The 14,286-nt window shown below is 46.4% G+C and overlaps 1 long non-coding RNA gene across 2 annotated transcripts; it reads left to right on the top strand.

The window, feature by feature from the left end:
* The first annotated feature begins 2,253 nt into the window (after window positions 1–2,253).
* Window positions 2,254–13,744, top strand: LOC142905746 (uncharacterized). 2 transcript variants are annotated; one of them, XR_012929774.1, is made up of 5 exons: window positions 2,254–2,543; window positions 3,070–3,187; window positions 6,795–6,902; window positions 9,220–9,351; window positions 13,161–13,744. It is a non-coding gene; the product is annotated as an uncharacterized LOC142905746 (long non-coding RNA). The 2 variants fall into 2 exon arrangements; XR_012929775.1 differs by having other exon boundaries at window positions 6,776–6,902.
* Window positions 13,745–14,286: the final 542 nt, after the last annotated feature.

Below are 14,286 nucleotides of genomic sequence, written 5' to 3'. Positions count from 1 at the left end.
TGGCTCCGTCTTGTGAGTCTGAGAGTGCACTCCATCTCACGTCTTTCCTCTGTATCTTTCTCGATTGGCTTGACTACACACACAAAAACAAATGTCCACAATATAGCGTTTAACAAACTGTTGGAGCAAGTGCAGTTATTGAGCACTGAGCCAGCATTTCTGAAATCTTCGCTTCCAAATTCAGGAGGGTCCTGGCATGTTTTTTTAGCAGTGCATAATGTTACTGGGTGTAATCCCAATGTATTAATTTGCAGATTGTTTTTGGAAGAGGAACACATGCAATAGAGAATATACGCAGGTGAATGACAACAGTCAAACTCTTAATAAAAAGGACACATTGTGGCAATAAGCGATGTTGACCAATGGTCAAGGAAAATAACAGTGACAGCCAAGTAATGGAGCACTTCCGAGAGATCGTCCAACTGGAGAAGGAGCGATAAAATCATCTCAGCTAGCAGGAGCTGAACGGAATATTATATCACAGGATATTTAGAGGTGTCATCGGCTTGGGGAGGCCTTCATTCAGCAGTGGAGAGATAAAAATGCTGTAGATGTTCTGGTTAAAATAGACATTCAGGTACACAGACAGGATCTCAGTCAGACACTGTTTGATACCTAGACAAAGGCAGGTAGACACACAGCCAGGCAGAATTTGTGAGGAGAGAGAGTAGAGAACACAGGCACGTGAATCACATATTCGCCCATACATCACCACGCGAGTTGAGGAGCCGTACCTCCATGTTGGCGACGTGCAGAGCAAGTTTCGTAGAGTGTTTGTGTCTCACACCTTCTGGGTTTCTGTGAGGAAAGCGGGAGACGAGTCTAGGGTCGTACACAGTCTACGATCATTTCTCAATAAGATTCACATCTCTATATCGTGAAATCCTGAACATTTATATAATTACTCATTTGGGATTGCACATCGCCCTCTACTGGCAGACTAATGGCCACTTGCAGACCAAGTTCTGAGCCACCTTGTGACCCACAGGGATAGCTATCACGAGAGGTTGAGAGGGGTGAGTATGGGGTGAGACAGAGCAGCAAAATCCATCATTGTACTGCACTTCTATGCTCCCCCATCCCATGATTTAACCACAGCTCCAACACAAACCCACATCGTCAAAACGGACATCCATCATCAACACGAACCCACATCATCGACACGGACTCACATCATCAACACGGACCAACATCATCAACACAAACACAGTTTAAGACGTAGGCTTTCACGACTAATATCATCCATAATAGAGGGTTTTTTGGGTTAAATATATAAATGTGTCGTTAAAACCCGCCACCACCCGACACAGACAACTAGTAAGGGTTGTCACTTAAACAGAACATGCCAATTCGTCACTAGTACAGAACACCGGTGCGTTGCAGAGCCAAGCCACAACATTTACAATCTGAGCACGACGTTTAGCCACTAAGGGGTCGTCCATAAATGACGTCACGCGATTTTGGACGATTTTTGACCCTCCCCCCCTCGTCAAATGGCATCACAAAAAGTCAGACCCCCCCTCAAATATGACGTCACAAAGCTCTGTCCCCCCCCAAAAAAAATAGATAAACATGCTTCAAATCGCTTTAAACTGTCATTGTAGTGCACTGATGTTGTAGGAGAAAACATGTATTAAAAAGTCTATTTAATTAAGTAGAATGTGTTGCCTATATTAAAAGTTGCGCATTTTAATGTGGCGTCACATTTCTCAAACCCCCTCCCGCCTCGTTACACATCGTCACAAATGTCTGACCCCCCCCCCCTCCCCAAGGTGCGTGACGTCATTTATGGAAGGCCCATAATTACCACAAGTTTCATCAGGCGACATACATATTTGTGAAGAAGTCTAACTGTTCCGTTATTTATATACACACATTAACATGGACCCAAATCATCAGACCCACATCATCAATACAAACTCATATCAACAAAACGGACTCACATCATCAACACGGACTTGCATCATGAACACAAAATCACATCCTTAACACATGAAGCTGCCGAGTGAAACCAAGTCTCACTCTGATTCTTTCCCACTCTGCTGCTCTTTCCCCACACCTCTTCCACTCTCACCTGTTCGAGAATTCGCTCGGAGTGGCTTCAGCTGCTGTGTTCTGCGTCCGTCTCCTCCACGTGTCTCTCGAACATTGAGGGCACGTGGTCCGAGACCGGATGTCGTGGGATATGACGTCACGGTGACGTCAGATGGAGATCCCCGCCCCCTTTTGATAACTTCCGGCGCCATGCGGGCACGTGGGTGAGTGACGTCATGGCAGCCCACGTTCCTCTTCCGGGTGTCGTGGCCGTCATTGGTGACGGTCCTGGGCCCCTAGCTCTGGGTCGACTCAGGCCGCGTGGCTGACGGGATGTGTACAAAATACTTCGTCACTAGAGGGGTGAAGGTGCAGCCCTGCAAGTGCTCGCTCTCGCCGCTGCTGGAGGACGGGTACGACGAGAGCAAGCTCTGGAGAAGCGCTTCTGGAGGTGTATTTATTGCTTTTGGCCTACTCTTCCACGTCGGCAAGTACATCCTTGGGTAAAGGTGAGAGAGTCCCGACACTTTACCCACCGCACAACGCGTGTTGGCAGAGTGGACTTGCAATGCAGTGCCTGAGTCGGCCCTTCAATTGCCTTTCTCATTCACCCACTGCGTTCACTCGGCCACAAGTTCTTTGACCTACGTAGAGACTCCTCGACTCGCATAGAGACCCGCAGTCCCCAACTGATCGATTTAATGTCCCTCACTTTGCAGGCCTGTGCTGTGTTTAACTTCGCTTAGATCCCAGGTTCCAATACGGGAATCAAACTGCGCAACCGTGATTAATCCGGGTTCTCACTTGTGGCAATTTGATGGTCTCTGCGCTGATACCAATTACTGTACCTATTTAAAAACCCATAGACTCATAGTGACCCACATGCTGACCCAGATTATTTACTAGATGCTCAGACTCACAGAGATGTCCCCAGACTCGCCTCGAGACCCATCGACTTGTGTGGACAGCCCTACACTTGCACGGAGACGCATTTAGACCAATAGCCTCACGCAGTCCGTTCCATTCTTGTGTCAGGCAATATGTTCAGGAACTAAATGCCGACGTCAACGTCTGCTCCTCGTGACGGGAGACTTTCAGCAGACAGAGTTCGTGTTGTTTTGCTGTTCCTCCGTTGACGGAGCGCAGACTTACAGTGAGTACACTGCACTCACTGTACATAGTCTGGGTTGCATTGGCCACAGTCGCACTGCTGTGGCTCGCGTTTTTAACTTTACATTGGCGAGGGAGATGGACGCAACGGCCTCCTGGTGATGTTCTGACTCGGCTGATGATCGCACCGCCAGTGTCTGCGAGGAGGAATGTTTGAGCCAGGAGGTTCGATGCTGTTGGTCTCGATCGAGGTGTTTATTCTTGGAGGCCCCTTCATCCCACTGCCATATTAAGGTGTTCTCAGCGTTTAACACCAGTAGTAAGTTTTGTTATGAAGGTCGTCAGCTGTGATCTTGTCTGTTCCTTGCGTTGGATAACAACCGATTGCTATACAACAACCTATTGCTGTACAAGCCGTGTAAAGCCCATTGAGCTCTACAGCTTTGTTCTCAGACATACCTCTCAAAGGCCATTATGGCCTCTAACCTGGCCATTATGAACCTGAGACTTCCAGACCCAGGGCTTGAAGCCAGGATCTCAGCAGTGTTGGCTTAGTGTCTGACCTAGCCATTATGAACCTGAGAGAGACACCCAGACCCAGGACTTGAACCCATGATCTCAGCAGTGTTGGCTTAGTCTCTCTGACCAAGCCATTATGAACCTGAAAGAGACACTCACACCTAGGGTTTGAATCTAGGATCTCAGAAGTGTTTCCTCAGTTTCTCTGATCCAGCCATTATGAACATGAGATGGACATCCAGACCCAGGGCTTGAACCCAGGATGTCACCAGTGTTGGCTCAGTGTATCTGACCCAGACATTATGAACCTGAGAGACACAGCCAGACCCAGGGCTTGAACCCAGGATCTCAGCCGTGTTGCTTCAGTGTCTCTGACCCAGCCATTTTGAACCTGAGAGAGACACCCAGACCCAGAGCTTGAACCCAGGATCTCAGCAGTGTTGGCTCAGTGTCTCCGACTCAGCCATTATGAACCTGAGAGATACAGCCAGACTCTTTGGTTCTATTCGGTAAAGTCACGTAGGTAAAAAATAAAACAACAAAAATCACAACGTTTCGGCCACAACACAAGTGGCCTTCATCAGGTGAAGGGGACCAGACTGTCTTGAAGACTGCGCTGGAGTAAAACAGAGCCAAGCTCAGACCACGGCTTTTAAGCTGTGTTAGAGGGATTAAGGTGCCTTGACAAAGGAATTAGCATAAAAATTAGCATTTAATTGGCGGACCTAGCATGATGAAAGGTGTAGAGAGGGTGAACATGCGGGTGCACATGCATCCGCATGTGCTGCGAAAGTTTGGGGTACCACTACTTGAATAATTGGCAGACTTAGCATGATGAAAGGTGTAGAGAGGGTGAACATGCGGGTGCACATGCACCTGCATGTGCTGCGAAAGTTTGGGGTACCACTACTTGAAAAATTTTAATTGGCGGACTTAGCATGATGAAAGGTATACTGTTTGGTTCTATTCGGTAAAGTCACGTAAAAAACAAAAAATAAAAAATTCACGACGTTTCGGCCACAACACAAGTGGCCTTCATCAGGTGAAGGGACCAGACTGTCTAGAGGACAGCGCTGGAGTGAACACAGCCAAGCTGGAGTGTGTTCACTCCAGCGCTGTCCTCTAGACAGTCTGGTCCCTTCACCTGATGAAGGCCACTTGTGTTGTAGCCGAAACGTCATGAATTTTTGATTTTTTGTTGTTTTTTATGTGACTTTACCGAATAGAACTAAACAGTATGGATCCTTGCAGTCACGAAAGCTTTAAATCTAGAAATGATGAAAGGTGTGGAGGGGGTGAACATGTGGGTGCATATGCACCCGCATGTGCTGCGAAAGTTTGGGGTACCACTACTTGAAAAAATATACTGTGCCATTGAAAATTAGTTTAATGTCTGGTTCGATTTAGAACATCTTTCCAATGGTTGCTTAATTTGAAACCATCTTCTCGTTTGAAATTGTGTCTGTGTTTGTAGATCTGAATTGCCTCTTGAACAAATCTCTAATAAAAACCCGTGAGTTTGCAAAAAACCTTGGTATCAGTGATAGCCAATGTTTTCATGGAGAAATTTGAATCGGACGCCATCCAGACTTCCACCCTCAGACCTTATTTTACCTACGTGACTTTACCGAATAGAACCAAAGAGTATGGATCATTGCAGTCACGAAATCTTCAAATCTAGAATAGATACAGCCAGACCCAGGGCTAGAACCCAGGTTCTCAGTGCTGCTGGCACTGAGCATGCACACATTCAAATACACATCAATTTTTGCTATAGATTCAACGTAAAAAATATACAGGAAAACAATACAGTACTTACAAATTGAACTTAACCTATGTTGGCAGAGTCTGGCAGTGCTGAGACATCAGAGTTCAGTTCTCGACTACTGTTGCGAAATGGAATAGGCTACATACAGAGACTGATGTCGTGGGGAAGAGTTGGTGAGGTCATGATGGGGTCACTCCTACAGCATTGTTAGTATCCCAAACGTGCTAGCAACGAATGTGCACGCGTCAACTTCTCCACATCACTATTGTATTAGAACTTCCTCTACCGGATCCTTTAGCAAATAATATTTTCATTTTACGCAATTGCCATCCCACAACGCTGCAACATCAAATTAGGCGATCCTTTACGCAGACGATACAAAGACAAAATCACCACTTCGCAAATTATAAAACTAAAAGATGAATAGATAAATAACTAGAGAAAAAATGGCCAAGAGAAAATTATTATCACATACACTCATTTACAGGAAAAATAATTCATTTTTTTCATTAATTTTTTAACGTATCAAACATCGGAGTCCCGGTAGACTCTCCTTGGATCTCTGCCGGGTAGCACGTCCCACTCGGCAAAGACCCCAGGGCTGCCCAGGACAAGCTGGTGGGACAATGTCACTCGGCTGGCCTGGGAATGCCTGGAAATTCTCCAGGAAGAGCTAGAGTCTGTGTATAAAAGTGTATTGTATAGTTCTTTAGTGCATAGTGTAGTAGTGTAGAGTAATGTAGTGCTGGAGTCTTATCACCAGGGAAAAGGAGTCTGGACCGCCCTACTCAATATGCTGCCGCCGCGACCCTCACTAAAACAAGCGGATTGAGAAACGAACGAACATCGGGGCACATTGGTGCCATAAAATGCCGATAATGACGCTTAAAAAAGAAAGCCAAATATCGACCGATGTATATGTCGGGCTCTAGTTTTGAGGATTTCGCCAGATTTCCAGATGCACCAGGGCACTTTACCTTCCCGTGTAATTTTCATTATTTGCCAAATTAATATAATTTTCACTTGGGATGAATTTCAAGTATTCCAAAACAGCCCTTGCACTCTGCCAAAGTGCCCACCGTATCGTTCTAATTATAACTCAAGTTTCTTCCCCTGTGCTTTAAAATGGTAGTTTGACTATTCATGAAATTGAAACGTTTATTGTGTGTAATGCCTTTTGTTTAAATTTCACAGAGAGTAGAGAGAATGATTCAGAATTGCTGGAAAGCACAGACACGCTGGAAGGGCAGGCAGAAGCACTGCCAACAATTTCCCAAGCGCTACGGCCCGACAGTAGGATGTTTCGCCAACTCCATTAATGGGTGTTTATTGTGCTCCTGTAAGCGAGTGTGTGTGTTGTCAGGCTCATGTGGAAGAGGCTCGTGATGGACACTACTGGGCAGTTGGATGCAGCGTCCAAGGATAGCGGAGGGCGCAGGAGTGATGCTCACAACAACGAGATGCTCTCCAGGTGGCTAAAACTGAACGAGTTGGCACAGTGGGGAGCACAGGTGGTTCATCTGCCTGCCATCTCAGTCAGTTAACTCACAACATCTTGGTATGTTTCATGACCTGTCAGTGGGCCTTCGGCACGTCACGTGGCTACAACGTGCACGTAGCCTGGCACAAGCACTGCGGTGATCTCACTGCCACATAGTCGTGAATGGTGGCTGTAGTTGTGTAAGAATATTTGTATAACTTGCATTGGATGCGTCTTATAATTCAGTTGAGGCGTGTTATAATGTGCGTTATTACAAGGTATCGGGGAGCGGTGGTGCATTAATTAACTCAGATCTATAAACCCGGCGACCCAAGTTAGATACCCGCTCACAGCCAACAGCAGTGATGATTATCTGAACTGATGCTGGGCCTCTCTCTAGGTCAACTCAGCCTCAAATGAGTACCTGGTGCAGTGTGTAAACATCGCCATTGGGGAGACAAATATGGTTGGGCGTGGTGCTTGCCACCTATCTCGTGTGCTGTGCGGGCCATCATAGGCGCTTGCGAACAGCACCTGCCCCAACTGTCTGTTAAGGCTCTACAGGGGATATTTGTATTCGTATTACAATGATTCGAGGTTTAATTACACATGTAAAGCTTATTGCAGCTGTGTAATAAATATTTTAATTGCCAAAGGTTTGACGGATATTTTTTGATATATTGATGAACTGTAGTACTGCCTTCCCATCGTTGGGAAACGAATTGATTCCTGCAAGGGCACGGATATGGTCCTGAGTCTCAGCTCCGTGAGGGATTCCTGGGTAACCCAGCGTAATCATATCGCGTTCCAAAATGACGCTCCCGTCTGGTTACGTGAGACCGATGGAACGAGCGGGATGAGATTGGGGAATATTGATGCACACATACACACAAAGATGCCCCGTATAGCCCTTACAGACTTGGGACAAGTGCTATTAGTGAGCAGCACCTATATGGAGGCTGGCATGGCACACGGGGTGGTGAATGCCGTGCAGTTGTCATCCTCTGGCAGTTCGCGTGCGCGTGGTGATGGTTGCGCGTGGTGGTCGTGAACAATGGTGTGGCTTTGCTGAGTGATGGGAGTCGATGTATGAGTTGAAGCAGTCTACGCGGGGGTGAGAGTCTTAGTTCATATTTAACACGAGAATGCCTTCGTGTTAAACTTTTACAGTTCTCCCGAGCCCATCATACTGTTGCTACTCCGGCGCACCAGCTACGACCAGGCGTACCCCAACCCCTATCACTACCCCAACCCCAACTCCTATAACCACCCGTATCACCACCCTTACCCCTATCACTATCCCAACTTCTATCACTACCCCTATCACTACCCCAACTCCTATCACTACCCCAACTCCTATCACTACCCCTCCTTAACTGCTCCCGCCTGTTCTTGTCACAATAACTACACCACAAATTTTAATAACCCCGCTATTTATCTAAACCACTATCATGGTACGCACAATTTTATAATAGCCACCAATTGTTTATGAATAAGGTGCTGTATTAATTTATATAATATAAGATAGTACATTTTCTCTAAGCTTTATACAATTGCATCTCCAAGAGCTGTACAATGACAAAAACAAAAACCCTCCTTCCCTTCAGGCTCCCCTTCCTCCACCAACTCCGTTCTCTCCTCCATGCTCTCCTCCACAACCTCTGTCTTCTCCAAGACACTTCACACAAGCCAAGACACATTGAACCCAGGCCGCACCAGCAAACGAGGCAATATTGTTTAATGTATATTTACAAGTTAATTTTACAACGTATATTACAATGACAATCATAATGTATGGTGTGTGTGGGGTCTAGTGTCTTGGCTGCAATTGTCCCCTGGTCCATCGCTTGCGTCCGCTGATGAGCATTGTGCCACTGCTGGTTCGGCGCTGGCTGCTCCCAAGGATCGTCTGCGCCATTATGCAACGTTCAGGGTGTCCTGCCTATGATCCATCCTGGGATTAACCAGGCCGGATTACAGTTCCAGGAACTCACAGATCCTTGAAAGTTCTGGACATTGGTGAGTTCCTCTTGCAAGCGAGGCTGGGTTGGCTGGGTTGTGAAACCCGGACGACCAGCCATGGCAAGGCCTAGCAGCCCGTGTGTGTGTAGTATGTGTGTGTGTTGTGTATGTGGGCGTGTGGTGTGTATGTGGGCAGGCGGAGTGTATGTGTGTGTTGTGTGTATGTATATCTTGGGATGGGAAGAGGGTGAAGTGTGTGTGTATATGGTGATAGTGGTGGTGATGATACTAATACACATCTATCATCACCACCCCTTGCGTCGTCATGGCTACTCTGCGGCGGAAGAAAGAGCAGATTGCTCGTCCCACACGAGCAAGTCGCGACCGCTTCTTCTGCTCTCTCGCCTCCTGCACCAGCAACTCCGTCTTCTCCTCCATGCTCTCCTCCGCAATCTCCGTCTTCGCTGCAGAGGCCAGGGTGAGTGAGGGCTGCGCAGGAGTTGACCTATGAAGGGACAGACACGACACCATTTCATATCCCGTCTATCGTTCGTTATTACTCTACAAGGTCACAACTCCCGATCATCCGTGCGTGAAATATCCCCGTTGCATTTTCACCTTGCTTCGCAACATTCACAACATCTTAAGACACAGTAGGGCTTTCCTTGGTAATTAACGAAAGTGATAAGAAGTAATAATGTAAACACACAGGACACACACGCAAGGGGCTTACCGTGGCACAACAGCTGCAGAGGTTCTGTCGCTCTCCCTGTCGCACAGCGAGACCAGTCCCAGGTCAGCGGTGGCGACGACCGTGATGGTGGCAGTGGCGGTGGTGGTGTATGTGGTGGTGATGCCGGCAACAGTGGTTGTGATGGTTGTAGTGGTGATAGTGGGGGCGGTGGCGGTGATGGTGGCTGCCGTGTTTTTAACTGCAGCTGCTCCGGGTTGCCCAGGTTCACCTGTGCCGATATTTTGCAGCCATTTATGTGCCAGCGCCTGTATCCGGTGTCATCCGAAAATCCGGGATCCATCTGTTGAGACACACAGACAGACGCGGCACACGCCGTGAGTGATGATGATTGGAGGGTTTTCATTTGTCTCCTCCCACCGGGTCCAAGAACACAATGTCAGCAGTAGTAGCAGTCATCCACTTTTGGTGATGATCACCAAAATCATCATCATTGACCATTTGCTGCTGTGATCAATGGCAGATGCACCACCTGTGCTCCCAACTCTGCCACTTTGCTGCGTATTAGACGCTCGGTTTTCTGCTCGTTGTGAGCGTTGCTCCTCCACCTTCTGTTGTTGCTGAGTGGCGACTTCCGTCCACCTGCCAATTAGCCTCAAAGTGCACCTTGCCTGGCATTTCCCTGTGTCGTATTTATCGAAACTGAACTCGACGCCGCTGGTAACATTCATCGCCAAGTCCAACCAGCTCCACATCCTCCAATGCCACATGAGCTCATCTCTACTCTGACATGGCCCAGCAGTGACATGGCCCAGCAGTGACGGGGCTCAGCATTAGCACGTTGTTTGCTGTGTGTTGCAGAGGGTCACAGTGCAAATCCAGTGGCTGTCCTGGTTAATGCAGCGGGTGTGTGAACCCTAAAAATATTCGCTGTTTGCTTCATATTGAATGTTAAAGATCCTGTCATGTAATTTGCAAGAGTAGGCCATTGTGTGCTGACATCACGGTCAAAATTATACTAAAGATTGTACTGCTTCTCAGCAGGGCCTTCCATAGGGGGTGTGGGGCCCACAGCCAATCTCACCGTGTGGGCCCACCGACTCCTTCAAACTAAAGTGGAAGTGTTACATCTGACACCACCGTGGCATTGAAGCATGGCACCCCTCAAGTTACTCGATTTGAATGTACAGTGGTACCTCGATATACGTCGTTAATTCGTTCCAGAAGGTCGGACTTATACCGAAAATGATGTATACCAAACGAATGTTTCCCATAAGGAATAAAGGGAAAGGAAATAATCCATTCCATAGTATAAGAAATGATATTTAACATGGCATATTAAACATTAATGGGGTTTTGATTTAAAGCTTTCGTGACTGCAGGGATTCCTATTCTTGGTTCTTTCGGTAAAGTCACGTAGAAGGGAAACAAAATAATAAAAATATAAAACAATAAAATTCTCACGACGTCTTGACTGCAACACAAGCAATCATCATCAGGTGTGATTCGACTGCAACACAAGCAATCATTATCAGGTGTGATTATTGCGTGTGTTACAGTCGAAACGTCGTGAGAATTTTATTGTTTTGTATTTTTATTATTTTATTGTTTCCCTTCTACGTGACTTTACCGAAATAACCAAGAATATTAATAGGGTTGTATAAACTAATTTAGACACTCCTTATTTCTAAAATGCATGTACATACATTAAAATAAATGCCTAAATAAATTAAAATAAATTGAAATAAAAATAAAATTTAACATCACTTTACCTTGCTGAGAGGAGTTGAATGAATGTACAAAAAATTCACGTTAAAATTACAAAACAGACGTGAAAATTCACAGAGATCCACTGTACAGGCAGACTGAGGAGTGGCGCTTTGTTTCAGTCGTGAATGGGGAATACGCGGGTACGCGGTGACTCATCCCGACCCATACAAGTTCTAGCAAGCGCGTCGTATCCCAAGCAAGACGTCGTATCCCAAGACATTTTTTTCTGGTCAAATCACGACGTATACCAAATTCGATGTATTCCAAAGCGGTCGTATACCGAGGTATGACTGTACGTAGAAATCATCGCCCCCCACTACGCAAACTTGGCAGGACCCTCCTGAAAAAGAGTCTTGAGGCTCAGTGAGGCCTTCCGAGGTAAGCAAACGTCAATAAAATAAAAGCAGCTGTCTACATTCCCCAATTCTATCTATTATCCTTGTCCCACCTTGAAATCATTATTGCATTGCACAGGGCGCTCGCCTAAATTCTACGGCAACGCAAACCACCGTACATCACATTTTATCCATTCCCGTGCGCTACTGCGGTCTAGCCAAGAGGGAAACGCCAAGGGACGTGTAAGTATATGGATCATATAAGTCTATGCAATAATAGGGCTTCTGATTCTGCTTGAGAGGGATGGAGCTATTTGCTGGAGGAAAGCGGTCGCTCATCATTTAGAGCAGAGTGACCGATGCGAGAATCCTCGTGGGGTAGAGGGGCCCTTACTGGAGGCAGCTGCTGATGAAGTCCACAAACTCCGGGCCGTAGTTTGCGAGCAGCAAGCAGAGCGGGCGACTCCCTGGCACTCGATGGCAACCAAACATCCTTGGCTGCTTGTCGGATTCTACAGGTAGCATGCACAGACAGGAGAAACAGTCACACAACCTACGTAGCCCTTGCACACCTGCAGCGATGCCGCAACAGTGCGATGCTGTAGCACTATGCCATGGCCCAGCGGTAGCAATTTTGCTGCTTGTTATAGAAGTTTGTAGGGTGTATTTACCATAACAAAATTCGCATTGTTTGCTTCACAGTGGACGTTCCAGATCCCGTGACGTCATTAGAAAATAGTTGGCCATTGCGTCCCAATGTGAAAAATGAAACTGAAAATTACTCCATGAGAAGTATAATGGAACATCGCCCACTACTGTGAAACTACTGCAGACCGTCTGAAATATAGCAGCACCTTCATTCCAGGTCATCTCATGCTAAAATAATGGCACAGTAAATGTAATAATTATAATATGTATTATTAATTATTATTATTTATTGTAATGAACCATACATTTATAATGGAATGTTTGGCATCATCTGGCATGGGTGTTGGTACGACAAAGGAGCATATGCACGATTCATTATCGATATTTGGGTCTGGCCGCTTAATGACTGAGCCACATTTTCTGCTGTAGGACCCGAATGTCAGATGTACAAGCATTTCAAGGCTAACTGCCTGGATTTCAGTCCGACTTCTTGCATCCTGCCCTGATGATGCTTGACGCAGTTTCAAGTGAAAAGTTGCATCTAATTGCAAAAGTTGGTTGTAAAAATCGAAGTTGAAATATTTATGGGTGGTTAAGCTAAAAGAAGAACAGTTGGTTTGTGAAACACTTTACACATTCAACTTTCATTTGTTTTGCCTATGTCGGGTGTCGAAGGATCTTAACGACACAAATGGTCATATCATTACGTGGTTTTGCCGGAAAATCTATTACAAACCATGTGCAAAGTTAGCCCCCCAAAAATATAACAGTTCTGGGGCACCCCCTCAAACGCAATCCAGTCAGCCTGTCCCTTCAACTTACCAAAGTGTTTGTTTCTTCTAGGAGCGGCTTTCACCAAGTCGTCCAGAGGCAGCCCCAGGACCTACGCACGGTTCACACAAGAAACAAAGATGTCTCGTATAAATGTAACTGACTGTTGTGGCAAGTGCTTTTAGTAAGAACCTATTAAGGCCAATGCGGCACACTAGAGGATGGGTCCCATAGCAATAGGTACTTGACACGCCACATGATTATATAACGCTGTTGGCCTATGTCCATTTCAGGTATTTGTCAACATTCTTGGTGGTAAGCATGAATCAAACTCGGGTCACGAGGTTCGTAGCACAGTTCACTAATCACTACGCTACCACTCCCCACGGTTCCCCTACAGGTGCAAGGCAGTGGTAATGCCTTGGCCCAGAAGTAGCACGTTTGCCTCCTCTGCTGGAGGTTCTTGGTTCAAATCCAGCCACCCAGTGTTTACTTTCGATGTGTACAAACCGTAAACTACTACGTGCCGTCTTCTCTATTCGCACTGGATGTAATGATCCCATGACGTTATTTGAAAGTAGGCCATTGTGTGCACGTGTTATGGTCCTGCAAGTGTGCTGGATGTAGCTTCAAGTAAAACCTATTTAATTTCTAAACTTGATTGGAAGAATTGTTCTTCAAATTACTGGTGGTGAGCCTAAACAGCAAAGAGCTGTTTAAGTTTGTGCTTGCACGACAATTTATTATGCTTGGATGTGTCAGAAAATGGAGGTAAAAAAATGCCCAAATCATTACGTGACCAATAATCTATTATCATTCACGAGTGAGGTGCTGTGTGGGCAGTACCTCCATGCAGCACACCAACTGGTCGTGAAAGTTCATGGGGTCAAAGATCGCTGTTCCGGTTGCCATCTCCGCCACCGTGCAACCCAGAGCCCACATGTCCGCTGAGCAGGTGGACGAGTAACCCAGGTGCCCCTCCGGAGCCATGAACATGAGGGTACCGAAGCACAAGGAGGCTGAAAATCACAAAGACAACGATCCCCATTTAACCTTTAAAAGCATCAACTGACACGTCATTACCCACACACGGTCACATGTACATACATGTGCGCACACACAGACAGGGGTATACAAAGGCAAACAGTCCCCGTATAGCGTTTAATAGACTGTTGGAACAAGTGGTGTTACAGGTATT

Source organism: Petromyzon marinus, chromosome 58 (genome assembly GCF_048934315.1).
Source record: "Petromyzon marinus isolate PM22_M1 ecotype Great Lakes invasive population chromosome 58, UKy_Petmar_22M1.pri1.0, whole genome shotgun sequence".
In the NCBI taxonomy this organism is placed as follows: Eukaryota; Metazoa; Chordata; class Hyperoartia; order Petromyzontiformes; family Petromyzontidae; genus Petromyzon; species Petromyzon marinus.
Note: the sequence above shows the minus strand (reverse complement) of the source record. Positions and strands in the feature narration are given on the sequence as shown.